This window comes from Leuresthes tenuis, unplaced genomic scaffold (genome assembly GCF_036924035.1).
Source record: "Leuresthes tenuis unplaced genomic scaffold, fLeuTen1.0.hap1 SCAF_6, whole genome shotgun sequence".
NCBI lineage: Eukaryota > Metazoa > Chordata > Actinopteri > Atheriniformes > Atherinopsidae > Leuresthes > Leuresthes tenuis.
In genome coordinates this window covers 31,066,706-31,079,140 of record NW_027325360.1, presented here as the reverse complement: position 1 = coordinate 31,079,140, position 12,435 = coordinate 31,066,706, and the positions used below count along the sequence as shown (strand labels likewise).

The 12,435-nt window shown below is 42.9% G+C and overlaps 3 non-coding genes across 3 annotated transcripts; 2 read left to right on the top strand and 1 right to left on the bottom strand.

Annotated features, from left to right (window-relative positions):
* Positions 1–646: 646 nt before the first annotated feature.
* LOC140310783 (U5 spliceosomal RNA) lies at positions 647–760 on the top strand. The gene has a single exon (XR_011916821.1). It is a non-coding gene; the product is annotated as a U5 spliceosomal RNA (small nuclear RNA).
* A 308-nt stretch (positions 761–1,068) lies between these two features.
* Positions 1,069–1,252, top strand: LOC140310427 (U2 spliceosomal RNA). The gene has a single exon (XR_011916500.1). It is a non-coding gene; the product is annotated as a U2 spliceosomal RNA (small nuclear RNA).
* A 3,215-nt stretch (positions 1,253–4,467) lies between these two features.
* On the bottom strand, positions 4,468–4,581 carry LOC140310653 (U5 spliceosomal RNA). The gene has a single exon (XR_011916703.1). It is a non-coding gene; the product is annotated as a U5 spliceosomal RNA (small nuclear RNA).
* Between the last annotated feature and the right edge of the window lie 7,854 nt (positions 4,582–12,435).

Below are 12,435 nucleotides of genomic sequence, written 5' to 3'. Positions count from 1 at the left end.
TTTCAGTGAATTTGACATCTGCCTTACATATAACAGATTAGCGGTTTAGCAGTTTTAATTTAGTTTGAGTGAAGGAATTCATTTTATAGCAAAATCCGAAATCGTGAAGAACTCATGAAAGTAAGCTTATTCTCGGATTCCTGAAACTTTAGATTTGCTCTTTCTTTTACTGCAAAGTACAACGTTGTTTTTTTTGTTTAAATCTTTCTAGACATGGTAAATATTAAGGACAAAGCAGTTTTCACATAGTTTGAGTGAAGGAATTCATTTTATAGATAAAATCCCAAGAGTCTGCTGAGAAAAGAGAGTGAATGCGAAGTAGACTTTAACACGGCTATGGGAGCGAGCCGAGTGTGGGCTAACCGGGAGAATTGCTTGAAAGAAACGCGACACCGAATGAGCGGTCAGAACAAAGCCTCAATACGGGATTCTCGTGGTGTTTTTGTTGCTGCCTTGTCTTTTGCATAGAGTAAAAGACAAGGCAGCCATCGAATAGGGCCCGATTGTTCCTACTTGGTCAGCCGAGGAGCAAGGGGGGGGGGGGGGGGGGGGGGGGGGGCAAGCGTCTCAACCAAGCAAAGCTCACCATGGGGAAGGTGACTATACCAACTAGCCTGATGCCCTGCTCCCGCAGTGACGGATAATTGTACTCTGGTTTCTCTTCATAACATACAAGTCTTTCGCCTTTTACTAAAGACCTCCGTGGAGAGCAGCACTAATGAGTTGTTTCTATTATTGGCAGGCTTTACCTTTGCGGGTGAAGCCCTTTCTGTCTGTGCAAAAGAAATCTTGCTACTTTGCAGAGTGACTTCTCTGAGTAGAGTCGCCTTACTTGTTGCGACTGTGCCGATGTTCGAAGCTGGAGTGCAAAGTTGTTGCTTGAATGGTGCTTGCTGGAGCATGCGGGAGTGCAAAGTTATACCATTTAAAAGGGCTGAAGAGTGCTCAGTGCAGCGGGTGGGCGGAGGTGCAACGTGACACTCTGGCCACCTATGGCCATAAAAAGAACATTGCTACAAGTGCGCATTGTGCCAGCAAGGGCCCTCGGACCTGAAACAGTGGACAGTTATCGCTTCTCGGCCTTTTGGCTAAGATCAAGTGTAGTATCTGTTCTTATCAGTTTAATATGTCCTCTATACGAGGACAACATATTAAATGGATTTTTAAGAATAGGAGTTGAAAAAGAAGCTTGCTCCGTTCACTCCAAGCCTCGACCCGGTACTGCAGTGCCGCTGGGAACGGTGCGCTCTCCTCTGCTCTTGTGAAAAAGCAAACAGCGGTGCAGGATGGAAGTTTCAGGGAGCCCAAGATGAAACTTTCTTTTAATCTGCTGAGAAAAGAGAGTGAATGCGAAGTGGACTTTAACACGGCTCTGGGAGCGAGCCGAGTGCGGGCTAACCGGGAGAATTGCTTGAAAGAAACGCGACACCGAATGAGTGGTCAGAACAAAGCCTCAATACGGTGTTCCCGTGGTGTTTGTGGCTGCCTTGTCTTTTGCACAGAGTAAAAGACAAGGCAGCCATCGAATAGATTGTTTCTACTTGGTCAGCCGAGGAGCAGGGGGGGGGGGGGCCCTTCAATCGGGCCCTTTTCGATGGCTGCAACACCTGAAAGAGATATTGATGCGAGACCCGATCAAATGCTTTTTCAAAGTCTAAATTTAAGATGACAAGCCGGGTGTTTCTGTCTCTAGCGTAATCAATGATGTCTCGAATCAGTACGAGGCTGTCGGTGAGTTGTCTCCCTGAGATGGCACAAGTTTGGTCTGGGTGAATTACCTCCTCTAAAACAGAGGACATCCGTGTCGCTAAAACCTTGCTAAAAAGTTTACAGTCAAAGTTTAAAAGTGTGATGGGCCTCCAATTCTTTAGGTCAGTCTTATCATTTTTTTTATAAAGTAGAGTCACTATTCCCACTCTAAAACTGTCAGGCAGTCGGTCGAGTTTTTCAAAATCTTTAAAAACATCTAAAATGTCTGATGATAAAAGGTCCCAATAGGTCAGATAGAATTCTGCAGGAAGCCCGTCTAAACCCGGAGCTCGACTTCTCTTAAAACCTGTTAGGCATTTTTTTAACTCTAAAGCAGTAAAATTCTGTGTCAAGTGTGCATTCTCTTTTACGGTTTTGTCAACGAATTTTAAGATTTCTGCCGATGTTTCCAAGTGCACTGGTTTCTCTTTGTACATGTTACTATAAAAGGTATGTACAGTTTCAATCATCTCTTGTGTGGATTTTGTTAAAAACCCATCTTCTCTTTTTAGATTTTGAATACACTCCTTTTTATTTATAACTTTCTTTATTTTTCACCTTCCTCAATTTCCTGCTCCCTGCTTCTTACAAAAATTCCTTTACTCTTTATTTCTGCTGAAACTGACATTTCCTTTTTGACATCTTTGATTTCTTCTTTAAAGTCTATGCCACACTGATTTAGTTTAAAGTAGCGCTGTAAGCGTTTATGTAGTCCCATCATACATCTATTCTCTTTCCTTTTTTTACGTTTACCTTGCTGTTTAAAAAAAGTCTGGGTCGTTTCCTTCACCATTTCCCACCATTGTGCATGTGTTTCGTAGAGGTCTTGAAGGGTCTGCCACTCTTTATAACATTCCCTGTACTGACTGACTATGATTTCATCCTCCAACAGGGAACAGTTGAGTTTCCACAGACCACTTCCTACCGTCACACCAGAAGGGGGTGAAAGGGTGCAGGAGAGCATAAGGTGGTCTGAAAAGAAAACAGGGGTTAATCTAACATCAGTGGGTGGGCAATCTCTAGTAAAGAAATAATCAATGCGAGAGGCTCTGGTGCCATCATGACTAAACCAGGTGAAGCCCTCCTCTCTGGGATGCATGGTTTTAAAACAGTCAGTAAGCTTAAAATCCCTGCATATGCCCTGAAGTAAAATCGAAGTCTTATCCACTTTAAAATCTACCCCTGCTCTTTTTCTATCTTTCCTGCTCAAGATACAGTTAAAACCCCCTCCTACAACTAAAGGTACTTGCCCTAGCATGTAAAGCTGTATATCTTCTAAAAGGTCATACCTTTCATTTTTTCCATTGAAACCATAAATATTTAAGAGGTTAAAGTCTTGCCCCATAAAATTCAAGTGTGCTAAAAGTGCCCGTCCGTCTCTCACCACTGTGCTACCTTTCACCAGAACATGCGGATTTTTTATTAGAATGGCCACACCATCATTTTTATTTTGATTTGAGCCACTCCATATCGATAAATGGGGCCACATTTCCTCCCATTGTCTATGGTTTTTTTAAAAAAGGTAGTCCACATTCTTGTATTAAAAACACATCTGATTTTATGGAGTCTAAGAAGGATAAAATACTCTGGGCTCTTGTCTTTGATTTCACACTTCTCACATTTAGTGTTGAGAAGGTGAGAACCATTAAAAGCATAAAGGAAAGTAGGTATGTCATTTTCGTTTTTCTAAGTTATCAAAACAAATTACACACAGGTTATTTCTTGGGAAACTAGCTCTTCCTTCATTTCTTTAGGTGAAAAGTGAGTAGGGTGATCTATATTTCCTTTTCGGACTCTCGGTGTTGGCCTCTGACGCAATGTTGCATTTAACTTTGAGTCCCTGGGGGTTGATTGCAGAGCTGAAGTTAAAAAGGAGACCTCATTTGGTGAGTCGGAGGGGAAGACTCTAGGTTCTTCCACTGAAGAACTGTCTGAAAGGGACCTAACCCTTCCCCTCTTCTCTGATACCACTGGGGAATCAGAGGCTCAGATGCCGTCCTCTTCGGCTGTTGACCTTCGGGGAGGTGAGTATCTTCACTAGACTCACCTGTCTGCTCTTCCTCCTCATTTAGCGTAGCTCCACCCTCTGCCTGTGAATTCTCACAGACTTCAACACTGAGTGGTGAGGCCTCTACAGACCCCTCCCCTTTTTGCTCCTCACTTCCAATCCAAGCTTTTGGCGGGAAGTTTGAATTTATTGGGTCAACCTCTTCACTTTGTTCACCAACTGCCACCTTTGGTCCTTCTCTTTGTTGGCTTGACTGTGGCTTTACCGTCTTTAATTTGTTGGCAAAAGATTTAGGGCAATCTCTGAAGAGGTGATTTAATTCTCCACAGAGATTACATTTCCTGCCATTTGGACACTCTCCAAAAGTTTGCCCAATTTCTCTGCTCTTCCCACATAACACCTTGGTACAAGCCTCAACCAGGTGCCCATGCTCACCACACTTGCGGCAGAACTTGGGCTGCCCCTGCTAGTGGATGTAACCTCGGTTTTCAAGGTGGCCAGAGTGTCGCCCACCCGCTGCACTGAGCACTCTTCAGCCCTTTTAAATGGTATAACTTTGCACTCCCGCACGCTCCAGCAAGCACCATTCAAGCAACAACTTTGCACTCCAGCTTCGAACATCGGCACAGTCGCAACAAGTAAGGCGACTCTACTCAGAGAAGTCACTCTGCACAGTAAGAAGATTTCTTTTGCACAGACAGAAAGGGCTTCACCCGCAAAGGTAAAGCCTGCCAAAAATAGAAACAACTCATTAGTGCTGCTCTCCACAGAAATCTTTAGTAAAAGGCGAAAGACTTGTACGTTATGAAGAGAAACCAGAGTACGATTATCCGTCACTGCGGGAGCAGGGCATCAGGCTAGTTGGCATAGCCACCTTCCCCATGGTGAGCTTTGCTTGGTTGAGACGCTTGCTCCCCCCCCCCCCCCCCTTGCTCCTCGGCTGACCAACCAGGAACAATCGGGCCCTATTCGATGGCTGCCTTGTCTTTTACTCTGTGCAAAAGACAAGGCAGCAACAAAAACACCACGAGAATCCCGTATTGAGGCTTTGTTCTGATCGCTCATTCGGTGTCGCGTTTCTTTCAAGCAATTCTCCCGGTTAGCCCACACTCGGCTCGCTCCCATAGCCGTGTTAAAGTCTACTTCGCATTCACTCTCTTTTCTCAGCAGACTCTTGGGATTTTATCTATAAAATGAATTCCTTCACTCAAACTATGTGAAAACTGCTTTGTCCTTAATATTTACCATGTCTAGAAAGATTTAAACAAAAAAAACAACGTTGTACTTTGCAGTAAAAGAAAGAGCAAATCTAAAGTTTCAGGAATCCGAGAATAAGCTTACTTTCATGAGTTCTTCACGATTTCGGATTTTGCTATAAAATGAATTCCTTCACTCAAACTAAATTAAAACTGCTAAACCGCTAATCTGTTATATGTAAGGCAGATGTCAAATTCACCGAAATAGGATCAAAGGGTATTCGGCCAATCGAGCTGTAGCAGCTTCGGTAAAAGAGTATAAGTTGAAGAGTTTGTGAATAAAGGTGTGCGCACACATAGTGTGCTGTACGAAAATAGGCAGGGAGCAATGCCGGCTGGGGTATATGTTCTTGTATGTTGTCTGACTGTTTGATTTGAATGTGTTGTGTAAGTGTCCTGTTGAATGTTACATGTTTGGGCTTTGACACGCTTCACTGTGGTTGTTAACTGTGTGGTGTGTCCTGAAATGTTATATGTTAGGGTTGTGTGACATGCTTAATGCTTGTCAGTAGCTACCCACTTATTCATATATAGCAACTGACAACATAAGAAGTCTGGACATACTTTGATAGTAGTTGTAGAAGTATCCTTATTGATAATAGATCACTAATTCATAGTGATAGAACAGTAGATGAACAGGTGCTTGCACATGTCTCACGAAAATAAAATGGGTGTATGATTGCTGACGGCAGAGCAATACTGCCAAACTTATGAGTTCTTGTGGCAAACTTGATTCAGTGTCTTGACGTGTATACGCTGTTTCGCTGACTTGATTGTCACACGAAACAAAGTGTGTTTGATAAGATCCGACCATTTTATTACGGGAGGATCAGTATGTATGGATTCTGATGTGACTGATAAACCCATTCGTATCTTAAGCATAATCTAATACGTGAGACAACGCCCTGGCACACGATAAAAAAAAAAAAGAGAGAGAGCGGTTTTGTGTCCCCACAGTCCATAATGTAGAAAAGAGAGAAAAAAGCCTTTCTGATTTGGTGTGTGTGCTCATAGTGCAGAGTGTAGAGAAAAGAAAGCCGTTTTGGTGTCACGGGTGTTGTGACTTACACACACACATTTCTAAATTGAGAAAGGAAATTATTTTAGAGGAAGCACTAGAGTTTAGATCCCACATTTGTTGATAGGCATTCATTTATTTCTTCACTTCTGATGAAGTTTCAACAATAAACAACAAACTTTGTATTATGAGAAAGAACCAGACTCATTCTTCAGGAATCCGAAAATAAGCTCTATTTTATGAGTTATGCACGAATTCGGATTCTCCTATAAAACGAATTCATTAACTCAAACCAAGTTAAGACTGCTTTGTCCTTCATATTTATTCATGTCTAATCAAGTTTCAACGATAAACAACGTTGTACTTTGTAGAATGAGAAAGAACTTCTTCAGCAATAAGCATCTCTCGACATATGACGAAATACAGATTTTGCTATAAAATTAATTCCTTCTATCAGCCTGACTTAAAACTGTTTGTCCTCCTTATTTATCCACTTCAAATCAAGTTTCAACAATTAAAAAAAATTTGTAGTTTGAGAAAGAACAACTTAATCTTCAGCAATCAGTATAAAAAGAGGTGCAAATGCCAACCATACATACCTAAAAGGTGGAGCGGAAGTATTCAGCTGCAAGTAGGAGTGAATGTTCGACCATAATTTGTAAAAAGCGGGTAAGAAAAGGTTCGAATGCCCGACTATATATTAACAAAAGCGGGAGGAGAGGTCTTCGGATGAGAGTGGGTGAGAATTTCCAACCATAATCTATAAAATACGGTGAAAAAAAATATGTGAATGCCTCATAGAACACTAAAAGCGGAAGCGTTTGGCTGCAAGAAGGTGTGAATGTCCGACTATATTTGGTGAAAAGCAGGTGAAGCAAGGTCTGAATGCCCAACCTTACATCATCAAAAGCGAGATCAGAGGTGTTCGGCTGCAAGAAGGCCATAGTTTGCCAAAAGCGGGTAAGGTGCGAATGACCGACTAAATATCAACAAAAGTGGGGGCGGAGGTCTTCGGATGGAAGTGGGTGTGAATATCCCACCATACAAGTATGGTGGAGAGGAAGCTGTGAATGGCCGACCATAGTAAAAGGCGGGTGAGAGAAGGTGCGAATGTCAAACCATACATAATCAAAACAGGGAGCGGAGGTGTTCTGCTGTAAGAAGGTGTGAATGTCCAACCATAGTTGGTAAAAAGCGGGTAAGAAAAGGTTAAAATACCCGACTGTACACAATCAATAGCGGGAGCGGAGTTGTTCGGCTACTAAAAGGTGTGAAAGTCCGACCATGGTTTGTAAAAAGCGGGTAAAAAAAGGTGCGAATGCCCGACAATGTATGATCAAAAGAGGGAGTGGAGGTTTTCGGCTGCAAGAAGGTCTGAATGTCCAACCATAATTTGTAAAAACCGGGGAAGAAAAGGCTCGAAAGCCCGACTATACACCATCAAAAGTGGGAGCGGAGGTGTTCAGCTGCAAGACGGTCGGAATGTCCATCAATAATTGCTAGAAAACATGAAAGAAAATCTTCGAATATCAAACTGCACATGATCATAAGCGGGAGAGGAGGTGTTCAGCTGCAAGAAGGTGTGAATGTCTACCCATAATTACTGAAAAATGGGTAAGAAAAGGTGCGAATGCCTAACCATACATCATCAAAAGAGGGAGCGGAGGTGTTCCGCTGTAAGACGGTGTGAATGTCCGACCATAGATGGTAAAAAGCGGGTAAGAAAAGGTTAAATTACCCGACTGTACACAATCAAAAGAGGGAGTGGAGTTGTTCAGCTAAGAGAAGGTGTGAAAGTCCGACCTTGGTTTGTAAAAAGCGGGTAAGAAAAGGTTCGTATGCCCGAATATACACCATCAAAAGCGGAAGCGGAGGTGTTCGGCTGCAAGCAAGATATTGTGAACGTCCGACCAAAGTTTGTAAAAAGCAGTTAAGAAAAGGTTCGAATATCTAACCAAACATAATCAAAAGCGGGAGCAGAGCTGTTCGACTGGAAGTAGGTGTGAATGTCAGATCATAATTTGCAAAAAGCTGATGAGAAAGGGTGAGAATGCCCGACTATACACCATCAAATACGGTAGCGGAGTTGTTCGGCTGTGAGTAGGTGTGAATCTCCAACCATAATTGCTGAAAAATGTGTTAGAAAAGGTAAAAATGCCGGTCCATACATAATCAAAATCGGGAGAGGTGGTGTTCAGCTGCAAGAAGGTCTAAATGTCCATCAATAATTGCTAGAAAACATGAAAGAAAATTTTCGAAAATCAAACCACACATGATCATAAGTGGGAGAGGAGGTGTTCAGCTGCAAGAAGGTGTGAATGTCCACCCATAATACCTGAAAAATGGGTAAAAAAAAGGTGCGAATGCCCAACCATACATCATCAAAAGCAGGAGTGCATGTGTTCGGCTACAAGAAGGTGTGAACGTCCAACCAAAGTTTGTAAAAAGCAGTTAAGAAAAGGTTCGAATATCCAACCATACATAATCAAAAGTGGGAGCAGAGCTGTTCGACTGCAAATAGGGGTGAATGTCAGATCATAATTTGGAAAAAGCTGATGAGAAAGTGGTGAGAATGCCCGACTATACACCATCAAATGCGGGAGCGGAGTTGTTCGGCTGTGAGTAGGTGTGAATCTCCGACCATAATTGCTGAAAAATGTGTTAGAAAAGGTAAGAATGCCGGTCCATACATCATCAAAAGCGAGAGAGGTTGTGTTCGGCTGCAAGTAGGTGTGAATGTCCAGCCATAATTACTCACAAACGGGTAAGAAAAGGTAGTATTGCCAGACCATATATGATCAAAACAGGGAGCGGAGGTGGTTCAGCTGCAAGAAGGTTTGAATGTCCGACTAAAGTTCAAATATATTAACAAAAGCGGGAGGAGAGGTCTTCGGATGAGAGTGGTTGAAAATTTCCAACCATAATGTATAAAATGCGGTGAAAAAAAGGTGTGATAGAACACTAAAAGGTGGAGCGGAAGTGTTCGGCTGCAAGAAGGTGTGAATGTCCGACTATATTTGGTGAAAAGCAGGTGAAGCAAGGTCTGAATGCCCAACCTTACATCATCAAAAGCGAGATCAGAGGTGTTTGGCTGCAAGAAGGCCATAGTTTGCCAAAAGCGGGTAAGGTGCGAATGTCCGACTAAATATCAACAAAATTTGGGGCGGAGGTCTTCGGATGCAAGTGGGTGTGAATGTCCGACTATATTTGGTGAAAAGCAGGTGAAGCAAGGTCTGAATGCCCAACCTTACATAATCAAAAGCGAGATCAGAGGTGTTTGGCTGCAAGAAGGCCATAGTTTGCCAAAAGCGGGTAAGGTGCGAATGACCGACTAAATATCAACAAAAGTGGGGGCGGAGGTCTTCGGATGCAGGTGGGTGTGAATATCCCACCATACAAGTATGGTGGAGAGGAAGCTGTGAATGGCCGACCATAGTAAAAGGCGAGTGAGAGAAGGTGCGAATGTCAAACCTTACATAATCAAAACAGGGAGCGGAGGTGTTCTGCTGTAAGAAGGTGTGAATGTCCAACCATAGTTGGTAAAAAGCGGGTAAGAAAAGGTTAAAATACCCGACTGTACACAATCAATAGCGGGAGCGGATTAGTTCGGCTACTAAAAGGTGTGAAAGTCCGACCATGGTTTGTAAAAAGCGGGTAAGAAAAGGTGCGAATGCCCGACAATGTATGATCAAAAGAGGGAGTGGAGGTTTTCGGCTGCAAGAAGGTCTGAATGTCCAACCATAATTTGTAAAAACCGGGGAGGAAAAGGCTCGAAAGCCCGACTATACACCATCAAAAGTGGGAGCGGAGGTGTTCAGCTGCAAGACGGTCTGAATGTCCATCAATAATTGCTAGAAAACATGAAAGAAAATTTTTGAATATCAAACTGCACATGATCATAAGCGGGAGAGGAGGTGTTCAGCTGCAAGAAGGTGTGAATGTCTACCCATAATTACTGAAAAATGGGTAAGAAAAGGTGCGAATGCCTAACCATACATCATCAAAAGAGGGAGCGGAGGTGTTCCGCTGTAAGACGGTGTGAATGTCCGACCATAGATGGTAAAAAGCGGGTAAGAAAAGGTTAAATTACCCGACTGTACACAATCAAAAGAGGGAGCGGAGTTGTTCAGCAAAGAGAAGGTGTGAAAGTCCGACCTTGGTTTGTAAAAAGCGGGTAAGAAAAGGTTCGTATGCCCGAATATACACCATCAAAAGCGGAAGCGGAGGTGTTCGGCTGCAAGATATTGTGAACGTCCGACCAAAGTTTGTAAAAAGCAGTTAAGAAAAGGTTCAAATATCTAACCAAACATAATCAAAAGCGGGAGCAGAGCAGTTCGACTGGAAGTAGGTGTGAATGTCAGATCATAATTTGCAAAAAGCTGATGAGAAAGGGTGAGAATGCCCGACTATACACCATCAAATGCGGTAGCGGAGTTATTTGGCTGTGAGTAGGTGTGAATCTCCAACCATAATTGCTGAAAAATGTGTTAGAAAAGGTAAAAATGCCGGTCCATACATCATCAAAATCGGGAGAGGTGGTGTTCAGCTGCAAGAAGGTCTAAATGTCCATCAATAATTGCTAGAAAACATGAAAGAAAATTTTCGAAAATCAAACCACACATGATCATAAGTGGGAGAGGAGGTGTTCAGCTGCAAGAAGGTGTGAATGTCCACCCATAATACCTGAAAAATGGGTAAAAAAAAGGTGCGAATGCCCAACCATACATCATCAAAAGCAGGAGTGCATGTGTTCGGCTACAAGAAGGTGTGAACGTCCAACCAAAGTTTTTAAAAAGCAGTTAAGAAAAGGTTCGAATATCCAACCAAACATAATCAAAAGCGGGAGCAGAGCTTTTCGACGGCAAGTAGGTGTGAATGTCAGATCATAATTTGCAAAAAGCTGATGAGATAGGGTGAGAATGCCCGACTATACACCATCAAATGCGGGAGCGGAGTTGTTCGGCTGTGAGTAGGTGTGAATCTCCGACCATAATTGCTGAAAAATGTGTTAGAAAAGGTAAGAATGCCGGTCCATACATCATCATTGAGCGAGAGAGGTTGTGTTCGGCTGCAAGTAGGTGTGACTGTTCGACTAAAGTTTGTAAAAAGTGGGTAAGACAAGGTGCGAATGCCTGACAATGTATGATCATAAGCGGGAGCGGAGGTGTTCAGCTGCAAGAAGGTCTACATGTCCATCAATAATTGCTAGAAAACATGAAATAAACTTTTCGAAAATCAAACCACACATGATCATAAGTGGGATAGGAGGTGTTCAGCTGCAAGGTGTGAATGTCCACCCATAATTCCTGAAAAATGGGCAAAAAAAAGGTGTGAATGCCCAACCATACATCATCAAAAGCAGGAGTGGAAGTGTTCGGCTACAAGAAGGTGTGAACGTCCAACCAAAATATGTAAAAAGCAGTTAAGAAAAGGTTCGAATATCCAACCATACATAATCAAAAGCGGGAGCAGAGCTTTTCGACTGCAAGTAGGTGTGAATGTCAGATCATAATTTGCAAAAAGCTGATGAGAAAGGGTGAGAATGCCCGACTATACATCATCAAAGGCGGGAGCGGAGTTGTTCGGCTGTGATTAGGTGTGAATCTCAGACCATAATTGCTGAAAAATGTGTTAGAAAAGGTAAAAATGCCGGTCCATACATCATCAAAAGTGAGAGAGGTTGTGTTCGGCTGCAAGTAGGTGTGAATGTCCAGCCATAATTACTCACAAACGGGTAAGAAAAGGTAGTATTGCCAGACCATATATGATCAAAACAGGGAGCGGAGGTGGTTCAGCTGCAAGAAGGTTTGAATGTCCGACTAAAGTTAAAATATATTAAAGAAAGCGGGAGGAGAGGTCTTCGGATGAGAGTGGTTGAAAATTTCCGACCATAATGTATAAAATGCGGTGAAAAAAAGGTGTGATAGAACACTAAAAGGTGGAGCGGAAGTGTTCGGCTGCAAGAAGGTGTGAATGTCCGACTATATTTGGTGAAAAGCAGGTGAAGCAAGGTCTGAATGCCCAACCTTACATCATCAAAAGCGAGATCAGAGGTGTTTGGCTGCAAGAAGGCCATAGTTTGCCAAAAGCGGGTAAGGTGCGAATGTCATACTAAATATCAACAAAATTTGGGGCAGAGGTCTTCGGATGCAAGTGGGTGTGAATATCCAACCATACAAGAATGGTGGAGAGGAAGCTGTGAATGGCCGACCATAGTAAAAGGCGGGTGAGAGAAGGTTTGAATACCCGAACATACACCATCAAAAGAGGGAGCGGAGGTGTTCCGCTGTACGAAGGTGTGAATGTCCGACCATAGTTGGTAAGAAGCGGGTAAGAAAAGGTTAAAATACCCGACTGTACACAATCAATAGCGGGAGCGGATGTGTTCGGCTACAAGAAGGTGT